The 17269-nt window shown below is 55.6% G+C and overlaps 1 long non-coding RNA gene across 1 annotated transcript; it reads right to left on the minus strand.

The window, feature by feature from the left end:
* Nucleotides 1-13939: 13939 nt before the first annotated feature.
* On the minus strand, nt 13940-14883 carry LOC121444642. Its single transcript, XR_005973807.1, has 2 exons — nt 14543-14883; nt 13940-14127 (listed from the first exon to the last, which is right to left on the minus strand). It is a non-coding gene; the product is annotated as an uncharacterized LOC121444642 (long non-coding RNA).
* Between the last annotated feature and the right edge of the window lie 2386 nt (nt 14884-17269).

Below are 17269 nucleotides of genomic sequence, written 5' to 3' on the forward strand. Positions count from 1 at the left end.
AAGGAAACTGAGGCCCACGGAAGGCCCAATGACAGAGGGCTGGGGTGGTAAACACCAGGACCCTGCTGGTACCTTGCACTCCCAAGACACAGGCCCCCATAAAGGAGCCTGGAAGCTTGACTTGCAGGGGCACAGGTTACAGGAAACATCAGCAAGTGGTAGAGTGGCCAGCACCTCTGATGTCCTCCTGGGGACAGAGAGCAAGACCTTAAGCTCTAATGGTGTGAGAGGCGGTGAGAAACAGGAAAACAATGACCCAAACAGGTCACAAACAGACACTGTTAGGTGGTGAGGGACAACCCAGCGCTTCACAGGGACTTGGGACCTTCCAGAAGGAAACGCCATCAGAGTGAGCAGCGATGGCCACAAGCTTTGGAGGGGAGCTGGGCGACCGTGCTGAGAAGGAGGGCTGGATGTGGAACCCAGGGGGCTTACACAGATTTGTCCTCTAAGGAGCATGGAGCAGAAGTCCTGCATTAGGGTGCTATGATAATGCCGGCCCCTGGGGAGCTCCAGGAAGACCTGCTCCTGTCTATCCCAGCATCTGGAGAATCTCAGAGTCTCCAGTACCCTGGGTCCTGTCACCGGCACTCCAGCCCTGGCCCCAGACTTTACGCAGCCTTCTTTCCTGCTGTGGCCCTTCTCTCCGTCTCTCCCCTTATTAGAACGTGTCCTGCTGGATTTAAGGACCACTCTGACCCAGCAAGACCTCATCTCAAGATCCCTAAGCGAGAGACTAGAAAGACAGCTCTGCAGTTCAGAGTGCTTGCTGCTCTTACAGAGAACCAGAGTGCAGTTCCCAGAACCCATGTCAGAAAACTCACAAACACTCCAGCTCCAGGAGATCTGACACACCTGCGTGTGCATGGGTGCGCATACACGTGTGTAAAATAGGATAATGTTGGGGTTTTTTGTTTGTTTGTTTTGCTTGTTTTTGGTTTTAATCCTTACGTGAGACTCAGAGATGCTAAGCGATCCACCTGGAGCCAGCACAGCCAGGAAGCAGCTGATTTTGAGGTCTGTGCTTTGCTGCAGGATAAAGTCTGAAAACTACCAATAGAAGCTTGGTGCCTCCAGGTGCTGGAAATATGGGCATGGGTGCTTGGCAGAGAGGAGAACAATGTCTCCAGGTGCCACCGTGAGTCTATGTGTCTCGGGTCTGTACGTGGAGGTAGTTATTCATCCGAACAGCTCTGTGCAGACTAGGCAGCCCAGAAGGGCTGTAACACGGCTCGGCATCACACAGGGGGCAGAGACAGAGGAGACACTGATGCAGCTCACACTCTGGAGTCTGCCTCCCAAAGTCACGGGCCAGGACAAGCCTTCAGGATCACCACAGGCAACTCTCACATGGATGGAGCTGAGCACCTCTTCAAAGAGGTTGCCTTGCAAGTGGGTAACAGTGAGATGTGGGTCATACAGAAAAGAGATGCAGCCGGGGGATGGTGGCGCACACCTTTAATCCCAGCACTCAGGAGGCAGAGGCAGGCGGATCTCTGTGAGTTCAAGACTAGCCTGGTCCATGACCAGTGTCCTGGAAGCTGCTTGGGGTGGCAGCAAAGACAGAGCCCCAGCAGTGGACACTGCATGAGAAATCACAGAGGCCCCAGACCCCCATTTGTGCTACTGGCAAACTCCCCTTTGCTTCCAGTCTCTGGACACAAACCAAAGCAGGCAGGGCTGCTTTGATCTCCTGTTGAAGCAGAGATAAAAGCTGGGGTGGGCTAGGAGGAGGCTCTGGACTTCCAGCCCTTAGAGGGAACCCAGACAAATGCCTCAGGAAGCACCCCTGCTTCTCATGGGCCTCTGCTTTCCTTTCTGAGACTGGCTCTCGTAGTCATGACTAACCTCAAACTCCCAATATAGCTGAGGATAGCCTGGAACTTTTAACCTTCTTGCTTCTACCTCCCAAATTCTGGGATCACAAACAGGTACAGGCACATCAGCTTCAAACTAGACAAGCCCCACAGGAGAGTGATGGGGGCCAAACTCAGGTCCTCTGCAAAAGCGGTCTGCACTTCTAACCCTGAACCATCTCTCCAGCCCTGACTGCAGTGTCTGGACCACCACATTTGTTATCTTCTCTTCCGTGGGTGGGCAGGAAGGTTGTTTCTGTCTTTCAGCTCTGTGAATGAGGAGCTCTGCAGAGGACAGTGAGGTCTGGGCGGCTACACGCAGGCAGCATTTGTTAAGTTGTGATCATTCTATGTTGAATTTCTTAGGTGACACCAAACCTTTTGTCAACCCAGATTTTGGTTTTTCTCTTTATTGTTAGGTTCCATCCTTTGCAGCGCTGGGATTACAGGCATGTGCCACAAGGCCTTGCCTGTACCTGCAGGCCACAAGCCCTGGGTAACCGTAGATGTGGGAGGCTCCCCTCCAGCTCGGCACCTTTCCCATGATGCAGGTGCCTGGCTGGGGTGGGAGGAGGGTACCTGCCCCACAGGAGCTTCCTGCCCCACCGCCCAGCCCCCAGAAAGGTTGCAGACCCTTCCCACTGGTTTTGCCTGTTTGTCAGGCTAGTGGATGGATGACTCACGGCTAGCTGGGTGCCCCCTTCCTTGCACCCCTGCCCCAGGTGAAGTGAGGAGCAGAGGAGCCCGCGGCAGGACAGGTGTGGCTGGCTGCAGCCTCCCTCCCACACCCACACAGGCCTCGGGCCAGTGTCTGGGGCCAGCTTGCCTGTCTCCCAAGCTCTGAAACGCCAGCTGCCTCTCCCCAGGCCTGGAACAGAAGTCTGGGTGGGCCTCGGGCACTCATCGCAGGCTCTACCTCTCCTGGGACCACCTGTCTTGACTTCTGGCCATGACCTGGGACTAGAGCGGCCTTCCACCTGTGAACTCTGTGGTCTTGGACAGCTTCTGCCCCTTCTCTGGGCCTCAGTGTCTTACCTCTGGGTGGTTCATTGGTTTCATAATCACCTGTGGGCCCCTAAGACCCAGAGCTCCTTCCTCCTACCCCCAAACCCAGAAATCAGGCACCTTCCTTACCTGGATCATGAGGGCAGGTGTTCTGGGTCAGGAAACCAAGCCAGTGCCAGGTGGAGGGGTCAGGAACAGTGTCTAAACTGTGGGGTAACGAGTGGCAGAGCACCCCAGGATACTGCACCCCAAGACCCTGCAGTATTAGGACCACCAGGTTCCAGGGAGCTGGAGCCTTCAAAAGGAGAGCAGGACAAAGACCGCATTTCCACAGAGGAAAAGCACAGGCTCCTCCCAGCCCAGATACGGCCTGCTGCAAGGATCAAGTTGGGGATGGTGGGGGACGGTTATTGCTCAGTGCCTACCGGCTGCCTTGGCCCATGCCCAGCATCTCCCTTCCCAGGTTTAATCTAATATTTTTAGGGCATCCAGTGATAGGGTGTCCTAACTCCTGGTGAGGAGAGAGGCAGGACTCAGACTGCGGGATGGGTTTGGGTTTGTGTTCTGTCCCTGCCTCTCTTCCGTCACCAGTACTTCAGGGCAGCTACTGTATTCCTGGGTTCCAGGCTGGCTGCCACTCAGAGAACACACACTCCTGCCTGGGGAGACGATGCCAGTGGGTGAGGTGCTTGCCAAGCAAGCATGGAGACCCGAGATTGAGTCCTTAGCACTCATGTGAAGGCCAGGCACGGCAGAATATCTGTGATCTGTGGGAGTCAGGCGGAGGGGGCAGGGTGATGGTGTGTTCTTAGGAGCTCGCTGGCCGGCCAGTCTGGGTGAAATGGTGAGCCCCAGTCCAGATTCAGTGAGAGATCCTGCCTCAAAAAAATTAGGTAAAGCAAAGGTTAATAATTATATAAAATGGGAGAAAGGGATTTTGATATCAATAAATGTTTAAGAAGAAAGGATGGAGTGGGGGCTGGAGAGATGACTCAGCAGCTAAAAGCACTTGCTGCTGCTTTTCCTGAGGATTCAGGTCTCAGCACCTACATCAGGCAGCTCACAGCTCCAGGGAATCAATCAATCTCTCTCTTTCTCTCTCTCTCTCTCTCTCTCTCTCTCTCTCTCTCTCTCTCACACACACACACACACACACTATAAATAAGGTGGAGAGGAATAAGGGAAGATATCTGGAATTAACCTTTGTTCATCTCATGCACGTACCCTTGCATGCACACACCCATGCACCCTTGCATGCACACACCATGCACCCACGCATGCACACACCATGCACCCACGCATGCACACAATGCACCCTTTCATGCACACATCCATGCACCCTTTCATGCACACACCATGCACCCTCACATACACAACCATGCACCCTTGCATGCACACATCATACACCTTGCATGCACACATAATAATAGGAATGTAAGCTTTCTCCTGAGCCTGCCAGGTGCTGCCAGGGGAACACACACAAGAAATAATACCTACTTGTTTAGGGCACTGACCAGGGCTTGAGATCCTCAGTAGCATTACCAGAAGTGGACTAGGAAGAGACTGGGAGGGGTGAGGCCAGGTGGTCAGCTGGTGTGGCCTTAGCAAGCAGAGTGGTCCTGAAGAAGGACATCCCACATGTCACAGGACTAACCCAGAGTAAGGATGCCACATACCTGCCCGAAACTGCTGGCCTCAGGGAAGCCTGCAGAAAACACTGGAAGGCTTGGAGGCTGGACCTGGACCTACCATACGCATCTTTCTGCCTCATCATGGATCAGACAAATATCAAAGGCAATCCTGGCATGACCAGGCCCTGCGGAGGGCTAGGGGCTTCTCCACGCTCACTGTGAACTGAAGGAGCTGAAGGCCCCCAGCCTAAACCTGGCAGTGACTGAACAGAGGTGGAAGAGCGCACATCACTGTGGGGGAAAGCACACTCCAGAGGCTGACCCTCCTTAGAAGAAGTAGGCAGGCTTTGGGGGTGCTGACCACACAGGACTCAGCCCCTACCTCCTTGCTGGGATCCTTGGGCACTGTATTGTAAATCTTGACACTTGACCTTTCTGATCTTTGTTTTGATTTTTTTCTTTTGTTTTCTCCCAGACACGGTTTTTCTCTGTCATCCTGGAATTGCTCTGTAGACCAGGCTGGCCTTGAACTCACAGAGATCTGACTGCTACTGCCTCCTGAGTGCTGGGATTAATGGCATGAGCTACCACTGCCTGGAGAACTTTCTAGTTTTTGAATTGGAAATACCTGTAACAAGCATATGGCGCCAGACTAATGATGGTTTGACTTAAACATTTTCATCTTGGGGCTGGAGAGGGAGGAGGCTCAGTGGTCAGGAGCACTGACTGATCTTCCAGAGAATGCAGGTTCTAGTCCCGGAACCCATATGGTGACTCACAACCATGGGTAACTCTGGGTACAGGGAATCTAATGCCCTATTCTGGCCCCTTGAAAAAGAAAAAAGGTGCCTTAACTCAGGAGGCAGGGCAGATCTCTGTTAGTTTAAGGCCTGCCTGGTCTACGGAGCTAGTTCCTGGACAGCTACGACTGTTTCTGTTTCGCAGAGGAGACCCCGCCTTGAGGAAAGAAAGAGAGAGGGAGGGAGGGAGGGAGAGGAGAGGGAGGGGGGAGGGGAGGGAGGAAGGAAGGATTTTTATCTTCTTGATGGTGTGAAAGTGGGGTACATTCAAAAGCTCTTCTTTGAATTTTGACCTTTTTCTGACTTTTGCTAAGAGGTCTAATCCTGGAGACTAGAGGGGAGGCTTGCCAGGGACCCCGGTTCAGTTTCCAGCACCCACACGGTAGCTCACAACTGTAGCTCCAGTTTCTCAGCACCCAGGGCTCCAGCCACACGGGCTGGCTCAGGCCTGCTAGCATTGACAGGGTGGGAGGGGATGACCTGAGCCTGTCTCCTCTGTCCACTCGGTTCCTGAGACTCCTCGACAAGCCAGGCCAGCACTGCTGCCCTGTGCTTCCACATGGGAAAGATCTCCCTGTGCCTAGGGAGGGTCAGTAAAGCCAGACAGGACCGAAGACCAGTGCCATAGAGCGGTTTGAGGGAAGCCAGGGCCAAGTGGGGCACTGACTCCTTGAGGCACGAGAGACAAGGCTGAGAAGTGACCTTGAGTGTAAAGAGACAGCAGGGGCCAAGCCAGAGGCTAGATAAGGACAGGGAGGCCCCAGCGTGGAAGAGGGCTGGTCTGGTCTTAGGGTCCTGGTCTGGCTGGGCTCTAATGTCCTCTAGGAATGGTGACTGAGCTACAGCATCTGCCAGTGCCTGTCAGTGGCGAATATCCTTTTGAGGCTGGAGACACAGAGAACTTCAGCCACCCAGGGCAGCGGGTGGGTGAGAGAGGGGCAGACCAAAGTCTCTGTGGTCTGGAGCCAACGCTGTACAGGAGCCGCCTGTCAGGGGATCTCCTTCAGATCTGGTGGCATAGCATGGGAAGAGGTCCGAACGCGCCTGTGTTACCCCAGGGGTCTCAGGCCCCAGAGCTGACAGGCAGGGTGTGAGCTATTGTCCCTTGGGATGCCGTTCCAGACGGTCTTAGCTTAGAAGCTGGGAAAGTTGGAGGCCCCAAGGCCATATGCAGTACTGGGCAGGAGCCAGCATTTGTTGGGGGGCTGAAGAGGTTCGACAGTTGGAAGTGATTGCTGCCCTTGCAGAGAAATGGGGGTTTGCATCCCAGTGTCTATGTCAGGTGGCTCCCAACTGCTGCCAACTCTAGCTCCAGGGTATCTGATACCCTCTTCTGGCCTCCACAGGCTACACATGTGCGTGTGCACGCGTGTATATGCACGCAAGCGCGCACACACACATAAATACATCTTTTAGAAAGAAGGGATGTGTCAGGTGCAACGATGATCCCAATTAATCTTTAAGATTGTGTCATGCAAAAAGGGGGCATTTCTCAGCCAGACAGACTTGCTTCAAATTCTACTGCATGGCCTTGGCCAAGTAACTTGACCTTTTCCGTACTCCTGTGCAGTGATATGTCTCTGTTGCAGAACAGCCACGGGGCCCTGGGGTTCTGTTGCTGTAGATATATCAAGCCAGGCAGTGGTCAATGAGAGCTTTCTCTTTCTTCATATTTGTATCCCTGTGGCTGACGGACACAGGACTGCCAGTCTCCAGAAAGCTCTGGGCTGCCGCAAGTCCAGCAGATCCCAGGAGGGTTGGGACTGCCTGGGGTGGACCGGCACATCTGAGGTCATGCCCCGCCCTGCTGTGGTGCTCACTTGGAGCCTGAAACTGGAGGTCAAACCTCTAACCACACCTGATGTGATCTTCCCTCCCGCCTCCAAGAGCACGTCCTAACTCCTGCAGGGTCACATTTACCCAGGTGGAGCTACATTCAGGCCACCCACATGCCTGTGCTCTGTCCCTGTAAACACGCAGAATAATCCCCTAAAGGTTGACTCTGTATCTGGTAGAATTCCAGCTGAGGCCTGGAGGTCAGCTTGGTTGGTAACAAGCAGAGTAGCCCGTCAACAGGGGAGGGGGTCACCTTCAGGCCTCAGAGACCCCCACCATTAATCCATCTATCCATAGCCGGGAAGTGGTGGTGCACACCTTTAATCCCAGCACTCAGGAGGCAGAGGCAGGTGGATCTCTGAATTGAAGACTAGCCTGGTCTACAAGAGCTAGTTCCAGGACAGGCTCCAAAGCTACAGAGAAACCCTGTCTTGGAAAACAAAACAAAATTCATCCACACACCCATGCATCCACCCTTCACTCTCACGCAACGTATATGTGTGATCTTCCCCTCCCTATGCTGGTGTCCAGTCCAGTCCAGTCCAGGTCTTATGGGGTGGCTCCTGGACCGCCTGGGTCAGAACTACCCAGGTTCTTTAGTCTCCACACCTGTGTCTGATAGGCCGGATTGTCCAGATGTGTCCCTGAGAAGCTGTCCCTGAGGATATAAAAGGTGCAGCCGGGAGTGGGCAAAGCAGCCGACTGCAAACGTCTGTTGGGAACTCAGCTGTGGCTCCTAAGGGCACGGAGAAGTGGCCACCTGAGCCTCATACACAACTCCATTCCTGCTGGCTGCGCCAAGAGGCCCAGTGGGCACTGATGCGTCAGGGATAGGATGCAAGTCACTGGGGCTATGCGCCCTGCAGAACAGATGACTGGAGGCCAGTTCTGCCACACCTCACGCATCTGCCTTGGGGGGCGGGGAAGAGGTCGTCTGTTTCAGGAAGGAGGGGCAAGGGTTGAGTGTATGGGGGGGGCGTCTTTCTGGCTCTCCTTAGCCCCTTTTCTGGGGCGCAGCCGTACCCAGCCTGCAGCTTTTCAGGGCCCCTCCTTCCTGTCTGCTGGCACTGGCGAGGGGTTCTCTGGGGTCAGGGAGAGAGCCAACTGTTAGTACCTGAGGTGACCTGCTGACCCAGATCATGTGGCCGGGAAAACAGGCTGTCTGGCCCCGGGGCAGGGATGGCTGGACTCATTCCAAAGCACTCCAACCCCCAATGTTGCTGTGCCCAGCACTGGAGCTGCGGAACGGCTAAATTGCACGGGGGACTCCTCAACCCTGGAAGATCTTGCTCATGTTAATGGCTTTTCCAGGGTCCTCTCGTAGGCGCAGGCCCCCTCCCCCAGTTGCCCTGATTAGCAGTGGGTAAAACACCGGGAAAATTATTAATTCTCATCCCTCAAGTTTACTTCTGGGAAAGTTGGCCAATTAACTTGGCACACCAAGACTCCCAGAGTAGGAGGGAAAAGGAGGCAGAGGCCCAGACCAGCCCCAGGGGTAGGGGCAGCAGGTCAGACAAGCCCAAGGCCACTGGTGAGGAGGTTGTCCCAGTCTACAGCAGATAAGGAAGGGTAAGGCTGCCCCAGCCCAGCTCCTCCAGGGCTCTGTGATACTCTGCAAATGAAAAGGAGGGGGGCTGGGGCCCTTGGCTCTCACGGCTCTGTGGATATTACTGAAGACAGGCCTACTGCTGGTCTGTAATACTGGAACCAACCATGGTTGAGATGCTATGACCTCCATGGCCAGGGTACTTTAGGCACTTAAGGATGACCTACCCAACAATCTCCAGGTCGGTCTGGCCCTTCATACACTTTATCCCTTTTCTCTTTCTTTCTTTCTTTCTTTTCTTTTTCTTTTTTTGGTGCTGGGATTAGAATCCAGGTCCTTGCCCAGCCCAGCAAGCGCTCAACTCTGAGCTACATCCCCAGCTCCACTTTCTCCAGTTCTTGTGTGACTATTTAGCATCTCCAGCGCTGGTCCAGGCTCTCCGGGTGACCCCCACCTCTCTGGCCTGCTGGGGGACAGTTTGCTTTGGCGCTATGGCCAGAGTTTAAACGTTGCTGCCACGATCAGGGTTCATCAGGGTCCGTGTGTGGTTGGGGCGGGTTCAGAGGGCAATGCTCCCTTCCCAACAGAATTCAGGGAGTGGCCCAGAGTGTCAAGGAGACCAATGTGACACCTGCAGAGGCTCTTAAGCCCCAGAAATGCATGCTGCATCCTGGCCAGGCAAAAGCCCCTGAAGGAGACACTGACTTCTCTGAGAGACTAGAGGAACCAACAATCCAACTGCACAAGATGGAATCGCAAAGCAGGGTATGGACTGAGAGCTATCCCCTTCTCCTCACCCCTTCAGATCCAAGAGAGGTCTCTGATGATGGGAGAGAAGGAGATCTCTCCAGCTACTTCTGGACCAAGGAACCTGCCCAGCAGCCTATGGCGAGAAAGGCAAGCCACCTTGCCCAAGGCCTGAGTATCTGTTGGGCCGCTGTCTTCCCGATGTCGGCTCAGGAATGCTACCCCAGGCCTGCAGAGCAACCCACAGGACAAGGCCACAGAAGAGCCTTTCTCTGCTTTCTAATCCATAATGGTCCCCTCCGAGCTGCCTCAGGGCAGGGATGCCCCAGCATTCTCGACCCATCCTGCTACTCTGGCCACTTCACCGCTGGTCCTTGTCACCAAGTTCCAAAGGCTCCCTTGTACTCAGAGACTGAACTGTGTTTTTAAGTTGCAAATTGGGGCCATTTTATCTTCTTTTGTTACCACACAACCATTAATGACACATAGTGCCTGCCCGAGCCATCAGCATCTCTAGTGAAAGTTGGCTTCCCTGTCCTCCATCCAGCCACAAACCTGGTGAGACATTGTAAATAAGTTCCTAGGCAGGACCAGGTATGGGGGAGTAGCCAGGAGGGCCAAGGCATCTTTCCACACAACGATGGGCACGCTGGAGTTACCAGGAATACATGAAGGTGGTCAATAACCAGGGCCGCCAGCTCCCTACCACCCACAAGGGGCCAGCAACTGTTGGGTCCACACTGCTCAGTTCTTCAGGTGGGGCTGGGGGCAATGACACTGGGGAACTGTAGGCAGAGGCCAGGTTTCTTAGGGAGGGGCCTAGGAGGGACAAAAACTGAGCCAGAGTCCCTGGAAGGCCTCTTCCCCTCCCCCAGTTCTCTTAATCTTTAACTGCTTCGAGGCTAACCCTGACCCCTGAAACAAACAGGGCCGGCTCTTCCCAGTTCTAGGCACCTCCCTTGGGAAAGGGGCTGGAAAGGGACCTCTTAGAGAGGGCTGGAGGGGGGAGGGACCACGTGGAGCTGAAACAGGATAGGATACCCTCACAGGTGCTGGAGGGCACAGCTAACTTTACCCTGTTTTCTTGGTTGAGAGTGTTATCCAAGAGTGACCAGTGGCCAGCAGGCATAAGTGGGACAAGGTGGACTTAGGACCCTGACTGGAGTCTGAAAGCCAAGAAGACTGGTCCTAGTAGGGGCGGCTCCAACTTCAGTCAGAGGATATCGTGGTCCCTGGAGTATGCAGGGGAGGGGGCTTCCTCTAAAAATCCGCTGGGCTATTGTTGCACTTTCCCAAACCATGGAAGATTTCCAGGAGGCAGTGACAAGCCCAAATAATAATAACGCCCCTCCCCCAGCAGCAGGAATTCTGGAAAAAAACAGCTGCTGCCGTTATCGCCCCAGGAAAAAACAAGGTCAGGTGCTGCAAAGATTTAATTTAAGGTGCGCCCCCGCGGCCTGCGGGCCACGCACCAGCACGCACGCGTCCTTCGAGCGCGGGGGTCGAAGCCTGTGGGAACCCGGGGGCACCCGTCTGTCTCTGCAGCCACCGAGAGTAGGGCACACCAGACCAAGCTCCAGACGTCTCAGCAGGGAGTCTGGGGCCGGCCCACAGTCGCCTGGGGCCGTGAGCGGACCTCACTCCGGCTGCTTGCTGCCCCCGAGCTTCTGGGGGGCTAAATCAGTCGCCAACAAAGCACACTGAAATGAGGGGCTCTGTCAGGAGAGCACAGCCCGACCTTAATCAGAAGTGACGGCGGAGTGGGCCGCGGGGGCTGGCAGGCCAGGTCGGCTGGAGCCCAAAGACCCTTGTCCTTGTCGGCTGAGGCTGGCAGGGCTGGCTCCGGGAGCAGAGGAGGGGGCTGGAGAGCTCCTCGAGCCGCCGCCCAGTCCCCACCGGTCACACTAGGCTGTAGGTGGAGAGAGCTCAGGTGGGGATACACAGAGCGGCTGGGGCCGGCTCTGGGCAGGCAGCCTGCAGAGAGAGCCTTGGCGGTGGCCTTGGGTGTGGAGGACAGACGTTCCACGTCCCGCAACAGTCGAGAGGAGACTCCCTAGGACGGTGAGCGCGGTGCGGCTAAAGAGCGCGCTTCCTCGGCGCTCTGCGCCAGCCTGGGGAAGCCGTGAAGTCACCAAGGTGGACAGAGGCTTCAGGTCCTGAGTACCCGGAGATTCCCCGGCCTGTGTCCATATTCTCAACTACACCGCGTGTGCCTGACTCTCCAGGCCGCCCAGGCACCGCCGGGGTCGCCTATCTCCCAGGCAGAAACCAACCAACACCAACGATTCCCTATTTCCCAAACTGTGGAATAAAAGCAGGGGTTAGGAGGAAGACGGAGGGGGAGGGGACAGGGTCGAACCCGTTGGTTTTTTACTTTAAAATTATATATTTTATGTCACAATCACTTTTCGTTAAGACCACAAACATCCAATTTGGCTCGGCGTAATAAAATCAGCCGGAGCTCCCTTAAACGGAGCCATTGCGGAGAATTAAGTTGTGAAATCTAATCTATTATATCCATAAAGGAGAATGCTTTCATTGTAAATTCAGGTTATAAAGAAACTATACCTGGGCCGCCAGCCTCCCTTTCGGATTTGCGACTTGAAGCCTTATCAAATTACTTCGAAATGCTGGGCTCCCCCTCTCTATCTCATGGCAACCAAAATTAAATGTGGCAACATTTCTTTAATACCTAAGGTCGGAAACAACCGCTTCAACAAAGATATAATTTTTAAGACACCTCTATTCGCGTTGGGAGGCACCCTACTTCCCCAATTATCTCAAGTTTTTAAAAACTCTAAACGTACGAAGACTCCTTAAATTCTCTCCTGCTCCGATGGAGGGCTCTGGGGTGCAATCCCGGGTGGACCGCACAGCATCTGCAGCGCGGGGAGCTGCTGGCACTGCACACCTGCGGGGCTGGGACCGGTGCCTCGGAGCCAGGCTTCCGCGCCCCAACCCCAGGCACCCCGCTGGTTCCAGGGACGGCCGGACCAAACAAAGGAGTCGCCAACGAGGGGTTAAGCCGCCCCTCACTCTTCTCAGAATACACTTCCAGAAGCTGGAGCAAGGAAACGTGGCACCCTAAAATTCCTTTTACAAACCGGGTGGGGGTATTTGCTGCCCTTCCCGGGAGGGGGTTGGGCCCAGGCTGCTCCCTCCCCTCGACATCTTCTATTTCTGAAAATTAATTAACTCCGGGCTTGGGCTGGGGCGTCCTAGGCTGGCCAGAAGTGTGTGTGTGTGGGGGGGGGGGGAATCACCAAGGACTCTCCGTCCTCGATCTCAAAGAGGGATGTTTGGGGGACGTCGAAGAGATCGATAAGTTTCTGGGTTCCCAGGGAACTGGCGGACGTGGCTTTTGTCAGGCCTGCGAAAAAGATTTATGAGGCGCCGGCGGAGTGTTGGGCCGACTTCGCCCCGGCGGCCAGCGCACCCCGTCTAATCTTTGATTTCCATCTGATTATTTTTTCCCTGCCACCTTCAACTCAGTGTCCGGAGAGCCGAACAAAGGGATGCGGATGGGGGATGGGAAGGAAGGCAGCGGTGGTTGGGGGATCCCTCCCATCAGGTTGGAACCCCCAGAACGCCCAAGGTTCGTGCTTCTGCGAGCGTTTTGGGAGGCGGAGGGAGGAAGGGTGACCGGACAGGAGCTGAGACAGTGGGAGACTCGTCGCAGGGCCTGGGCGGGCGCTGCAGTCCTCGGAAGGAGCAGGGAGCCCGAGCCCAGCCGCGTTTCTAAGGAAGGATCTGCAGAAATGCCCTAGTTGCGCGAGAAACGGTGGGAGCAGCTTTCCCCTAAATTGCAATTAATCGGGGAGTTGGGGGCGGGGAATGTCAGCCCTTGGTGGAGGCCGCATAGGAAGGATTTTTTTATCCCTCCCCGCCCCCGCCCAGAAAAAAGATCCGCACAGGCGGATGAAGGGCGAAACTTGAATTTTTCATGTTGGCGAGGAAAAAAAAAATCCGAAATGGAAAATGATTTTATTGGTCACTACCCATAAGTCAACTAAAAACAGGAATAATTAGAGAGTGGGGAATTCGGGGGGCCATAAATCCGCGGCGCCTTCTCCATCGGCGTCGGGAGGCTTTATGGCTTGTTGAGTTTTATTTTGAGAGAAACGAAGCCAGAGTTTTGGTGGAAGCGGGACTACCCGCCGAGCGCCGCTCCTGCGCGCGCAATGAAAACGCCCGGGTCTTTGGAAGGTGGCCACAGTTAGGGCTCGCTTTGTCCCAGAAAGAGGGGGCCTTTCCCGACGCCGGGACCCTTCTCTCCACGGCGGAATCGGTGCCCAACCCGCCTCTGGGCAGGGGAGTCACCCAAACCGCGACGAGGGCAGACACTAGGTGTGCCTGGGGTCCCGGAGGTTTTATAACGAGATTCATTCCACTCGCGGCTTCCAAACGTCCACTCGGGCCTGCACGCTTGACCTTTTGTTCTAATTTACAGGGAGGAGGGGGATAGAACAAAAAAACAAAACAGATAACACACAACACAAAGACAAAAACCCACCTTACTTTGCAATCTTCTACAAAGCGGCTGGGAGTCGGCTGGGCGTCCTTTTCATTCCATAGGGGTTTCTACCCCGCCGGCCTGAGGCCCATTTCCTCCTCTGGAACGGTCTGCTCCTGAAGCCACCCTTAGCAGACCGTGTAAAATCCCATTATCAGGTAAGACACTGGGGACACTTCGGACTCAGCGGCGGCTAATTTGGGGAGAAAAGAAAGTGAATTCTTCAGGAACTCCGGAATAAAAGCGCCCCTTTCCCTGCTACGCGCGCCCTTTGTTTTAAACACACATTACAAAACCCTTGTCCTTCCAAGGAGCGGGGGCGGGGAGAAACGCGCGTCCACAGCGAGCAGCACTCGCCCCCTAAAATACTATTCTCCGAGGAGCTCTTTTGTTTGAAGTGGGTATGGGGGAGGGGTCGGGGTCGCTCCAGGCCCGCTACCAGGCTCTTCTGACCCGGGGTGGGGGGGGGGGGGAGAAAAATAAAACAAAACCCCAACCTCTCCCAAACAAATAAACAACCAAACAAAAAACCAGTTCAGGCGGTGTCTCCTAACCGCGCAAATCTGAGGTTCCCGGGTCCAAGGAGGGGTTAGTTTCTGGACACCCACCCGCTCAGCAGCAGCCAAAGCCGGGTCTTCCTACTGCGAGTTCCCTCCAAGTGAGGCCCCTAAACCTCCAAAGTAAAACACCCCGGATCTGAAAACGAAAATCCCGGCCGGGTGCGGAGGGGGATAACCGTTAAGATGACCAGGAAACAGCCATCGTGCTGGGGTACCCACGGTGTCCTGGGTGAATTCCGTGGGACTCGGAGGAAAGCGACGCGTGTTCCCACCTGGGCTGCCTCCAAGCCCGGCGGTGCGGACGGTGGAGACCCCGGTGGGGGTTCCAGAACACCGCGCAGGGGCTACCCCAAGTTTCCGATGCCGTCCCAGGACCCCCTCAGAAAGACACGTTTGCTGCGAAAATCTAGTCCACACCAGCTAGGTTTTTATTCGTCCCTCCCCAGAGAAGGCTCTGGGCGCGCGGGAAAGGAAAACGCACGTACCTGGCGGCGCTCCGGGGGCGACCTCGCGGGTCCCTAGGTAGGCTAGAGAGCCCCCCAGAAGCCACTCCCCGCCCGGATGGTCGCCCCAAGGCCTGTCCCTCCCTCCCGGGCCACGCACAGCGCCGAGCTAATTCTCCAGAAAGCAAGAGCTAAACACTCGGCCAGTCTTTCCGGGAGCAGGATCCATTTTCTAGCGCCAAGGCCAGCGCCAACTCTCGGGACGCCATCCGCGCGCAGGGTTCCCCGTGGTCCTTCCTCCGGATCAGGAGAGAGTGGCGCGGCCTAGACGCAGGGCTGCGGTTCGTGCTGCAGCTCCAGGCTCCCGCGCGCCCTTCTGCATGCAGGCTCCTGTGTGTCCACGTTCCCAACCGCGAGACCGGGACGAACTCCAAGGCCTCCGGGAAGAGGAGGCCGCGGTCCAGGCAGAAGCCCCGGGGCGGGAGGGGTACAGGGCGGAGGGGCGGGAGAGCTACCAGCGCCCCGCGGCCACGGCCCTCGGGGGGCGCCCAGCCCCACCCACGTGGAGGCCCCCGCCCCGCCTCCGCGAGGGCAGGATCCCCGCCCGCCCCTGCGCTCCCGCCTAGCTCCGCCCAATCGCCTCCCGCAGCGGCCGCTCCCTTTGTCTGGGCAGCCGGTGCAAACCAATGGCATCGCGTGGGCGGTGCACATCTTGGCCAATAGGTGATCTAGGAGGCGTGGCCGAAGGAGAGGCTTTACCGGGAGAAGAGGCTGCAAACCCGCAAGCTGCAGAACCGGGGCTCTGGGGCCCGCAGGTATCTGCAGATTCGAGCTGGGTCAGCCATGGAATTTGAGTTTAGAATCGCTTTCCGCTACGCGGAAGATGCCCCAAAGTCGGGAAGGAAGTGTGAGGGGATGATGATGTCCGACCTGTGGAGAGCAGGAAGGTGGTTTAGACGGATTCAGTCCCGAAGCCCCAGGGGACTTGATTTAAAACAACCCTTTGCACCCTGTTCGTGCCTCGCCTTGCATTTTGAAATTCAGGCGGTGCAGCATCTCCGGAAGTCAGGAAGGTGCCTTGAGAGCGAATGGTCCATAATGTGTGTTCTGATTCAAAGGCATGCCAGAGTTGGGGCAGAGGTGTATAGGCATTCCCCGGGAGGACTAGAGGATTGGGGCCACTGCCCCAGGCTCACCTTAATGGGCAGAGCTTGCCTTCAGAGCTGGGAAATATCGGGTCACGAAGGAGACTCAGACCAAAGTGACCACAGCCAGAGCTATGTTGTTGGCTTGCCCCCAGACAGAGACAGCGATCTCAGGCGTCCTCTTCAACAAGCCCTGTGGGGCAGCAGGTGCAGAAAAAAAGGCAGCGCCAAACCGATATCTCCTCGACAAGCAAGTACATGTCTTCTCCGGAAGGCTTTGAGTAATAAACAGGAGCCGCTGCTTAGTCCTGGTCTCAGACCTGGAGGTGTTTCCCAACCTTTTCTCATTTCCTACACCTTGGCTCAAAGTGAAATCACAAACCAAGCAGAAAAGGAAACAGCCCTCTCTCGTGGGGGCTGCAATGTGCTGCCGCCCACGGAAAGCTGAACTCTGGAGGTAAATGAGGTGCGTTATGTCCCTGGACCCGCAGGGCTCTGCCTGAGAACTATCAATCCCCACATCTCCCACGCTGTTGTCACCGAAGCCAACATCTAATTCCTCCTTGCTAAAGGCAGTACTCAGCCACCTTTAAGGCTCTGTTTTGAAAGTCCTCATCTCAGAAGTCCGGGGATCCTGAGATGGCCTGTGGCTAACTAAAGGGCAGGTTGTAGCACTCAGGAGCTGGGTCTCCTCCAGCTAGAGATGCAAGCCACAAACCTGATCAATATGGCCTCCAATCTCCCAGGGCTTAAACATCTCAGGCTGGACACAAACTGGAATTTGAGGCCAAGAGGGATTGAATCAAGATAGTGATCTAGATAATTCCTAACAGCCTCCCTTCCCACCCTAGAAATGATAGAAAAATTTAAAAATCCATTACAACCAGAGAATAAGAAAGGTGCCCTGGGAGACAGGCAAGGGCAGTGATCCCGCCAGAGGAAGCCATGGGGCGCAGAGGGGAAACTGCTGGCCAGTAGGAGGGGTCCCAGGAGAGTCGCTCAGGGGAAGTTGTGGGATCCTGGGATAGCAGTCAGGGTGATGGGTGGGAAGCCTCTGGGGGCGTTCTCTTCCTGGCTGTGCTCAGCAGCTGTAGGCTGGAAGTAAACAGACGCCAGGGGCTCTCAGCAGCACAGAAGGCCCTACGAGGCCCAGTGCACAGTCTAGACACTGACCGCCTGCAGATGGG

Source organism: Microtus oregoni, unplaced genomic scaffold, assembly GCF_018167655.1.
Source record: "Microtus oregoni isolate MIOR12 unplaced genomic scaffold, Mior012 000134F_ref0000037, whole genome shotgun sequence".
NCBI classification, from domain to species: domain Eukaryota; kingdom Metazoa; phylum Chordata; class Mammalia; order Rodentia; family Cricetidae; genus Microtus; species Microtus oregoni.